General features: G+C 48.5%; 1 pseudogene; it reads left to right on the top strand.

The window, feature by feature from the left end:
- Positions 1-1,987: 1,987 nt before the first annotated feature.
- Positions 1,988-2,787, top strand: LOC125518244 (uncharacterized; annotated as a pseudogene).
- The last annotated feature ends 7,611 nt before the right edge of the window (positions 2,788-10,398 follow it).

Raw genomic sequence — 10,398 nt, forward strand, 5'->3', positions numbered from 1 at the left:
TGCAGGGTGAATGTTTTTTTAATTAAAACAAATAAAAGAAGTTGGATGGATATGAATGCTTTACCTTACATAATGGGAGTACGCATCATCACAATAATGTACTACATCACAACATAGTCAAATCTAAGAATGGATGTCCTGCATTACAACTCATGTCAGCAACATGGCCGCTTCCTTCCTTGCTCAGAAGCAAATTGCCTGGTAGCAAACAGCTCAGTGCAGCAGCAAGCAGGTTAGGGCATCTCCAGCTGTTGTGGCCCCCAGGAGGTGTTTTTTCGGCCTCCTGGGGAGGCACCGGTGGATTTTTTGAGCCTGGGTGGCAAATTTTTCCAGCCGTCTCCACCCCAAGCATCTCTGCACCTCGACGAGCAGGACACGTGGCGGCAGCTCGAACGAGCGCGTGGCGCGCAGCGAGGAAGAGCACCGACGCCCAGTGCCCCGCCGCGGCCAGCAATGCCAGGAGGAGCTCGCGCACTGCGGGGACGCTGGTCGACAAGCTCCTTCGAGAGGGGACGCTGGTGCTGCTCGCCGGCGCACTGCGGGGCCGCGTGGATGGCCCCGCCACCGTCTCCATGCCCCGCCACCGTCTCCGCGTGGATGGCCTTGCCGCGTCGCTGGGCTCTCGCCCGGCTGCTGCAAGGGCTGGAGGCGCACGCGGGTGGAGCCGGACAGGGCGGCGAGCGAACCCGGCCACGCTTCCCAACGGAGGCCTCGGCGCCTCCCTGGACTGGAGCCGGCCCTGGTCCTGGCCATGCGCGGAAACGGTGGAGATGGCCACTGCAAGGCAAAGAAGACGAGCCCCTGGGCATGCGCGCTCCGCTCCGCTCCGCGAGCCCCTCCCCGGCCATGCTCCACTCCGGCCGCGCGAGCTCGAGGCCCCGCGCTCGGCCATGCGTGCGCCGCCACGGCCGCGCGAGCCCCGCTCCGGCTGTGTGTGTAGTAGGTGGTGCTGGGGAGAGAGAAGGTGGGGGCCGGGCTGAAAGCGACGGGGGAAGGGGGAGATGTGGCTGCAGGTGGGCCTTTGCATGCATAAACAAACCGCCGGCGCTCTCAGATGCCTCCCTGGGAGCTGGATTTCGGGTGATACTGCCGGCGCTAAAATTGCACAAAACCGGCGAAAAAAGCGATCCTGGGGGCGTGAGTGGAGGCTTTTTTCACTGCCGGCGCTCTCAAAGTTAGAAAAAAGGGCCTCTTGGGGAGCCTAGTGGAGATGCCCTTACTCGGCAATTGTGATGTAAACTGGTTAGGATTGCTTTCATATGCAACTCCGATGTTTCATTCATCTTTGTAACTGCTAGTCTAGCTAATTCTGGTCTGCATCAGACTGCACTAAACTCTCCTGACAGATACACCACCTACGAAAACCACCTACGGAATTCTTTCCGATTAGATCGTCAACAATAACTGCACGCTGTACGCCCTTTGCGTGGAAGAAAACTGCCTAACAAACCAACCTGAAACTGAAAACCTACAATATTTTGCAGGTCTGCGGGTCGACGGCTTCTTCGTTAGCCGTTGTGTCTATCTTCCAGTAGGCATCGCATTCCTTCCAGTTACACACTTAAACATAGAAATAACAAATGGATGGGCTCATGGAAAATTTTGATAAAAATGATTACGTTGACACATTTCCTGTATTTACAGGCAGACCACCCATATGCTTTGCCCGCCCAGCAGGAGAGAAAGCTATTTTCCACCATTTGTTCAATATTTCTGTTTCCACCTGATTCTTATCCCAACAATTGGCTTCCCTACTATAGACTACACCTATACTCCTATACCATTTGTACAATCCCAACAAGAAAAAACACCAAACATCATATGCGACAATTTATTGCTCAAACGGTAGAAGGTAGCCAAGAACTAAAGTCTGAAATTTAGATAAACAGATCCTAGTCAATTTCATTCCCGGGACAACCAGAAGTAGTCAGAATCACACACATGCACGTATGTATGTACCAAGCATGACATAACCTTGCAACCTGTCCATTGGAAGCGGCGAAGACTACACATAACGCCAGCGACGTTCGGGAGGAACGGCCGGCGAGATGGTTGCTCGAGAGGTTGAGCGCTCTGAGACTGCGGCAGCCGGAGAGCGCCCTGGCGGCGACATCGCAGCCGATGAGGTTGCCGGACAGGTCAAGGTACTGCAGCCCGGAGCAGTTGGTGAAGTCCGAGAGGCCGGCGGAGGATCTTATTTCAGGCGAGGCCCAGCCACCGGACAGACCCGAGGTCGGCACCCACCATCCAGCCGTCCAGGGCGGCAAACCCCTGCCCGCCACCGCCAGCGTCCTTGGCTGCACCAACCGCATCACCGAACAGATTCAACGAATTGAGGCCGCTGCAGGAGCCGGAGAGCGCGGCCACGTCGGCGACGGAACCGCGCAGCACGGGATTTCCGGAGAGGTCGAGCACCTCGAGCTTGCTGCCGCACCTGCCGCCGGCCGCCGCCGCGAGCGCATCGCTGACGTTGGCCCCCCGGAGGCTGAGCCTCTCGACGCCGCTGAGCTGCAGCAGGGTGGCCGCGACAGCGTGGATGTCGATATTGAGCAGGACGGCGGAGAGCGAGAGCGACGTGAGGCGCTCGCCCCTGCACACTGCGCCGGGGAACCTGCAGGCGCCGTCACGCGCGGTCCAGCCGTCAAGCGACGCCTGGTTGGGCAGCGCCGCCTTGAAGTCGTCCAGCAGGTGTGCGTCGTCGGCAGCCGTCACCACGAGCACCGCCAGAAAGAGTGCCGACGCTATGGCCAACCGCACGGAATCCATGTAGGAGCACGCAACAGCAAAGCTAGAGGTAGGAGGGGAGGTGGGAGCGTGTTGAGTTGATGAGTATTTATACATCCGTAAGCGGCGGCCGACCTATCATCGTCCAGAAACTGCTTAACCTATTATCGCTCCAGAAGCTGCCTGATAAGCGGCAACGGACTAACCTGAGAAATCCAGCAAGCCAAAAATCAACGACGTGGCCGCAGCAGAACAAAACAGAACGGCATGCATGCACACCCATCCGGAAATCGTCCACAAGGCCAACAAAAGCAGCGATAGCGACACCACGAATCGACCAACAGCGGCCAGACAGAAGAAAGCGACAGGACACATCGACCAACAGCGGCTCAGCAGAATCACCACAAACAGCGACAGCAGAACTGACCCGGCATAGATACGAACAAAATCCTACGGCCAATAGAAAAGAAAGTAAGCACACAAGAAGAACAACTACGACAGCCGACCCCACGTCCAATCAAAAATGTTAAAGCCACCAAACGAACCGTCACAGCAGTTCAAAAAATTTGAAACGAAAAACCAAATCCACAACACGTTTGTACACGGCCCTGTACCAAAAAAATGCACGTGTCCCATTCAAATTTACTCATACGTCTTTTTCACCCAAGTGGCTGATTCTCACAGCGAAAACTTTGGCTGGAATAGATGCTTGGGTATGTCATGGGACAGTGACTTATCAATAATAGCATTTCAGGAAAACAGGAGGTTTACATGATAGTATGTAATGGGACAGTGACCTATCAATCACATAACACGGTCCAACAGAAACATTTCTATTTGCCCCTAAACTAAACCAAGATAGTATGTATTGCAGATAAAACAAACCTACAGCAGCCATGGTACTAAGAAGAGCAGTAGGTCAGCCTCCTACACACCCAACCTACAGCAGTTGCGGCTACACCCAAACTACATCAGCAGTTCTACCGATAGCAACAGATCGAGTCAATTGTCTCACCTACAGCAGCTCACCAGGAGCGAAGTTGAGAAGGGCCGGGGCAGGAGCGGCTGGATGCAGGTCATGGGCGAGGTCGGCGAAGTACGCAGGTCGTCCGAGGATCCCGTCGACGCTGTCGCCGTCTTGGTTGCCGGAGAGCTGTGGTCGTGGCTGTGTCCACATGCCTGTATCCAGCCTGCAGCCATCATACATACATTCAGTTTATTCAGCATAATCCTACTGTCATTGGTACTGGAGAGCTAGAGGACGAGCCACTTTCTGATTGCACTGGACCTCCTATAAGATCCAATGATCAACAGGAGCACGCACATTATTTCTCATTCATCACGAATTAGTACAGTATAGGTATGAGTATGATTATGAGGACCTACCTAGTGAATGGGCTCTTACTGGAAGGGTCACAACCAATGCCTCGAGCGCATAGTACCACGCGAGGGAAAAAAGACCACCGCACCGCGCCGTGCGTGGGGGTGCAGCGCACCACGCGAAGGAAAAAAAACCACCGTGCTGTGGTGAGCCCCGCGCCCGTCTGCTTTCTGCCTTTCTCCTCCATCCCCCTCCTCTCCAACCCTAAAATCTTTTCCCCCTACATCCGCCCATCCCCTCCACTCCCTCGACAACGGTGGCGGAGGAGGAGGGGGAGATGGTGGCGCGGCGGCGACCTTCCCCCCTCGTCATCCTGGATCTCACCGGACCCGAGGCGTGCGGGCGCGGCGGCGACCTGCAAGGGAAGGGCGACGCTCGAATCGATCCAGCGCCATGGATCGGTCCCTGCGGGAGAAAGAGAAAATGAGGGAGAGAGAAGGAAGGAGAGGAAGGAGAAAGAGAGAGGAAAGAGGAGAGGGAGGTGCAGCGTTGACTGACGGCTCGCGCGGTGGTGCGGCAGACGGCGGCCTCAGCGGGTTTGCGATGACACCACGCAGCTCCTGTGCCGCGCAACCCTCTCCTCGCAGGCTCAACAGGAGGTTCCCAAGCCAGCTCGGGCCGCTGCTACCTCTTCCTCGCCGCCCAACAGGTCGCCGTGCTGGGGGAGCAGGGTAGCATCGGGTCCACAGGCTGGGGTGGAGGCCTTCCCTGTTAGGTTGATCTCTCCACCGAGTGGGCTCAACGGCCCATCGGGCCCTGATCTATTCGCGGACTGATCGGGAGCGCCCAACCGTTCTATGGTTGGTGGGCCCCTGTGACCTGCGATATATAAAGAGGTGGGGGCCGGGGCGCACGGTACGAGGTTCACCGCGCCGCCAGACTCCCACCGATATCCCCTTCCGATCTAGGGCAATCGCAGTGCTCACGGGAAGCACCACTGCCACCTCTCCATCTCGATCTCTCTGCTACCACCGGCCTCTACTTCACCATGGCCGGGTCTGGATCGAGCTCATCCGCACCCAAGGAAGGTGGGTGACCGGAAAGATCAAAGCCTACATCGATCCAGTGGATCTAACATTCCCAACTCGGACTGCGCGTCCTCCTCTTCACCGCGTCATCGCCCTAGCCAGCTGAGCACCAACCCGACGGCTCCGGCATCCGATGCCAACACAACGAGGTGAGCTTCACCAAATACTGTCTCTCTCTCTCTCTCTCTCTCTGTCTCTACCTATCTCTTCATGCGGCCTCCTCCCTCTCTGTAATCTTTCGAGATTGATTTTGTTTCCAGGTTATACTCCAATCAAACATGTGAATATTTACCAGAGTGCTTCAAGATCGATCTGATGATCCACTACCGCTCTGCTGTTGGGACTAATTTGGATGGGAATGGTGATTTCATGGTTGATTATGATTACTTGGTTCTTGCTCTTGGAGTTACTGTGAATACATTCAACACTCCTGGTGTGATGGAGCATTGCCACTTTCTGAAGGTAAAATCCTGATTGGCATTGTGTGTCTCTTTACTGTTCTGCTATTTCTTATGTTTCAATCCTGAGATGTAAGTTACAGTCTCTGTAATCTTTCGAGATTGATTTTGTTTCCAGGTTATACTCCAATCAAACATGTGAATATTACCAGAGTGCTTCAAGATCAATCTGATGATCCACTACCGCTCTGCTGTTGGGACTAATTTGGATGGGAATGGTGATTTCATGGTTGATTATGATTACTTGGTGCTTGCTCTTGGAGTTACTGTGAATACATTCAACACTCCTGGTGTGATGGAGCATTGCCACTTTCTGAAGGTAAAATCCTGATTGGCATTGTGTGTCTCTTTACTGTTCTGCTATTTCTCATGTTTCAATCCTGAGATGTAAGTTACAGTCTCTGTAATCTTTCGAGATTGATTTTGTTTCCAGGTTATACTCCAATCAAACATGTGAATATTACCAGAGTGCTTCAAGATCGATCTGATGATCCACTACCGCTCTGCTGTTGGGACTAATTTGGATGGGAATGGTGATTTCATGGTTGATTATGATTACTTGGTTCTTGCTCTTGGAGTTACTATGAATACATTCAACACTCCTGGTGTGATGGAGCATTGCCACTTTCTCAAGGTAAAATCCTGATTGGCATTGTGTGTCTCTTTACTGTTCTGCTATTTCTCATTTTTCAATCCTGAGATGTAAGTTACATTCTCTGTAATCTTTCGAGATTGATTTTGTTTCCAGGTTATACTCCAATCAAACATGTGAATATTACCAGAGTGCTTCAAGATCGATCTGATGATCCACTACCGCTCTGCTGTTGGGACTAATTTGGATGGGAATGGTGATTTCATGGTTGATTATGATTACTTGGTTCTTGCTCTTGGAGTTACTGTGAATACATTCAACACTCCTGGTGTGATGGAGCATTGCCACTTTCTCAAGGTAAAATCCTGATTGGCATTGTGTGTCTCTTTACTGTTCTGCTATTTCTCATTTTTCAATCCTGAGATGTAAGTTACAGTCTCTGTAATCTTTCGAGATTGACTTTGTTTCCAGGTTATACTCCAATCAAACATGTGAATATACCAGAGTGCTTCAAGATCAATGTGATGATCCACTACCGCTCTGCTGTTGGGACTAATTTGGATGGGAATGGTGATTTCATGGTTGATTATGATTACTTGGTTCTTGCTCTTGGAGTTACCGTGAATACATTCAACACTCCTGGTGTGATGGAGCATTGCCTCTTTCTGAAGGTAAAATCCAGATTGGCATTGTTTGTCTCTTTACTGTTCTGATATTTCTCATGTTTCAATCCTGAGATGTAAGTTACAGTCTCTGTAATCTTTCGAGATTGATTTTGTTTCCAGGTTATACTCCAATCAAACATGTGAATATTACCAGAGTGCTTCAAGATCGATCTGATGATCCACTACCGCTCTGCTGTTGGGACTAATTTGGATGGGAATGGTGATTTCATGGTTGATTATGATTACTTGGTTCTTGCTCTTGGAGTTACCGTGAATACATTCAACACTCCTGGTGTGATGGAGCATTGCCACTTTCTGAAGGTAAAATCCTGATTGGCATTGTGTGTCTCTTTACTGTTCTGCTATTTCTCATGTTTCAATCCTGAGATGTAAGTTACAGTCTCTGTAATCTTTCGAGATTGATTTTGTTTCTAGGTTATACTCCAATCAAACATGTGAATATTTACCAGAGTGCTTCAAGATCGATCTGATGACCCACTACCGCTCTGCTGTTGGGACTAATTTGGATGGGAATGGTGATTTCATGGTTGATTATGATTACTTGGTTCTTGCTCTTGGAGTTACCGTGAATACATTCAACACTCCTGGTGTGATGGAGCATGGCCACTTTCTGAAGGTAAAATCCTCATTGGCATTGTGTGTCTCTTTACTGTTCTGCTATTTCTCATGTTTCAATCCTGAGATGTAAGTTACAGTGTCTGTAATCTTTCGAGATTGATTTTGTTTCCAGGTTATACTCCAATCAAACATGTGAATATTTACCAGAGTGCTTCAAGATCGATCTGATGATCCACTACCGCTCTGCTGTTGGGACTAATTTGGATGGGAATGGTGATTTCATGGTTGATTATGATTACTTGGTTCTTGCTCTTGGAGTTACTGCGAATACATTCAACACTCCTGGTGTGATGGAGCATTGCCACTTTCTGAAGGTAAAATCCTGATTGGCATTGTGTGTCTCTTTACTGTTCTGCTATTTCTCATGTTTCAATCCTGAGATGTAAGTTACAGTAAAGAGACACACACCAGGAGATTGATTTTGTTTCGAGATTGATTTTGTTTCTAGGTTATACTCCAATCAAACATGTGAATATTTACCAGAGTGCTTCAAGATCGATCTGATGACCCACTACCGCTCTGCTGTTGGGACTAATTTGGATGGGAATGGTGATTTCATGGTTGATTATGATTACTTGGTTCTTGCTCTTGGAGTTACCGTGAATACATTCAACACTCCTGGTGTGATGGAGCATGGCCACTTTCTGAAGGTAAAATCCTCATTGGCATTGTGTGTCTCTTTACTGTTCTGCTATTTCTCATGTTTCAATCCTGAGATGTAAGTTACAGTGTCTGTAATCTTTCGAGATTGATTTTGTTTCCAGGTTATACTCCAATCAAACATGTGAATATTTACCAGAGTGCTTCAAGATCGATCTGATGATCCACTACCGCTCTGCTGTTGGGACTAATTTGGATGGGAATGGTGATTTCATGGTTGATTGTGATTACTTGGTTCTTGCTCTTGGAGTTACTGTGAATACATTCAACACTCCTGGTGTGATGGAGCATTGCCACTTTCTGAAGGTAAAATCCTGATTGGCATTGTGTGTCTCTTTACTGTTCTGCTATTTCTCATGTTTCAATCCTGAGATGTAAGTTACAGTCTCTGTAATGTTTCGAGATTGATTTTGTTTCCAGGTTATACTCCAATCAAACATGTGAATATTTACCAGAGTGCTTCAAGATCGATCTGATGATCCACTACCGCTCTGCTGTTGGGACTAATTTGGATGGGAATGGTGATTTCATGGTTGATTATGATTACTTGGTTCTTGCTCTTGGAGTTACTGTGAATACATTCAACACTCCTGGTGTGATGGAGCATTGCCACTTTCTGAAGGTAAAATCCTGATTGGCATTGTGTGTCTCTTTACTGTTCTGCTATTTCTCATGTTTCAATCCTGAGATGTAAGTTACAGTCTCTGTAATCTTTCGAGATTGATTTTGTTTCCAGGTTATACTCCAATCAAACATGTGAATATTACCAGAGTTCTTCAAGATCGATCTGATGATCCACTACCGCTCTGCTGTTGGGACTAATTTGGATGGGAATGGTGATTTCATGGTTGATTATGATTACTTGGTTCTTGCTCTTGGAGTTACCGTGAATACATTCAACACTCCTGGTGTGATGGAGCATTGCCACTTTCTGAAGGTAAAATCCTGATTGGCATTGTGTGTCTCTTTACTGTTCTGCTATTTCTCATGTTTCAATCCTAAGATGTAAGTTACAGTCTCTGTAATCTTTCGAGATTGAGTTTGTTTCCAGGTTATACTCCAATCAAACATGTGAATATTACCAGAGTGCTTCAAGATCGATCTGATGATCCACTACCGCTCTGCTGTTGGGACTAATTTGGATGGGAATGGTGATTTCATGGTTGATTATGATTACTTGGTTCTTGCTCTTGGAGTTACCGTGAATACATTCAACACTCCTGGTGTGATGGAGCATTGCCACTTTCTGAAGGTAAAATCCTGATTGGCATTGTGTGTCTCTTTACTGTTCTGCTATTTCTCATGTTTCAATCCTGAGATGTAAGTTACAGTCTCTGTAATCTTTCGAGATTGATTTTGTTTCCAGGTTATACTCCAATCAAACATGTGAATATTACCAGAGTGCTTCAAGATCGATCTGATGATCCACTACCGCTCTGCTGTTGGGACTAATTTGGATGGGAATGGTGATTTCATGGTTGATTATGATTACTTGGTTCTTGCTCTTGGAGTTACTGTGAATACATTTAACACTCCTGGTGTGATGGAGCATTGCCACTTTCTGAAGGTAAAATCCTGATTGGCATTGTGTGTCTCTTTACTATTCTGCTATTTCTCATGTTTCAATCCTGAGATGTAAGTTACAGTGTCTGTAATCTTTCGAGATTGATTTTGTTTCCAGGTTATACTCCAATCAAACATGTGAATATTGTTAGGAATAAGCAACTTGTATTCCCATGAGGCCATAGGCCGATATATATATACTTGTACAGGTGTGGAACATATGTAGGAAACCCCTCATACAACGGGATAAATACAAAGGGGTACATGACTTATATTATAACTCTAACACCCCCCCTCAAACTCATGGTGGATGAACAACACTGAGTTTGGAGATATAAAAGCCATGTTGTGCTCTAGTCTGAGCCTTCGTCAGGAAATCCGCCAACTGTAACTCGGAAGGCACATACTGAAGAGCAATAACCTGATCCTGCACAGCAGTGCGCACATAGAAAGCATCAACACCAATATGCTTGGTGAGCTCATGCTTCACAGGATCGCGTGCAATGCTGATAGCACCTGTACTGTCAGATAAAAGCAGAGTCGGTGTAGTGACAGAAACACCAAAATCCTGAAGTAACCACCGTAACCAAGTCACCTCTGCCGTCAAAAGAGCCATTGCTCGCAACTCAGCCTCGGCACTCGAACGGGAAACTGCAAGATGTTTCTTCGTCTTCCAGGCAATGAGAGA

This window comes from Triticum urartu, chromosome 5A (genome assembly GCF_056163025.1).
Source record: "Triticum urartu cultivar PI428250 chromosome 5A, HENAU_Tu73, whole genome shotgun sequence".
Taxonomy (NCBI): Eukaryota; Viridiplantae; Streptophyta; class Magnoliopsida; order Poales; family Poaceae; genus Triticum; species Triticum urartu.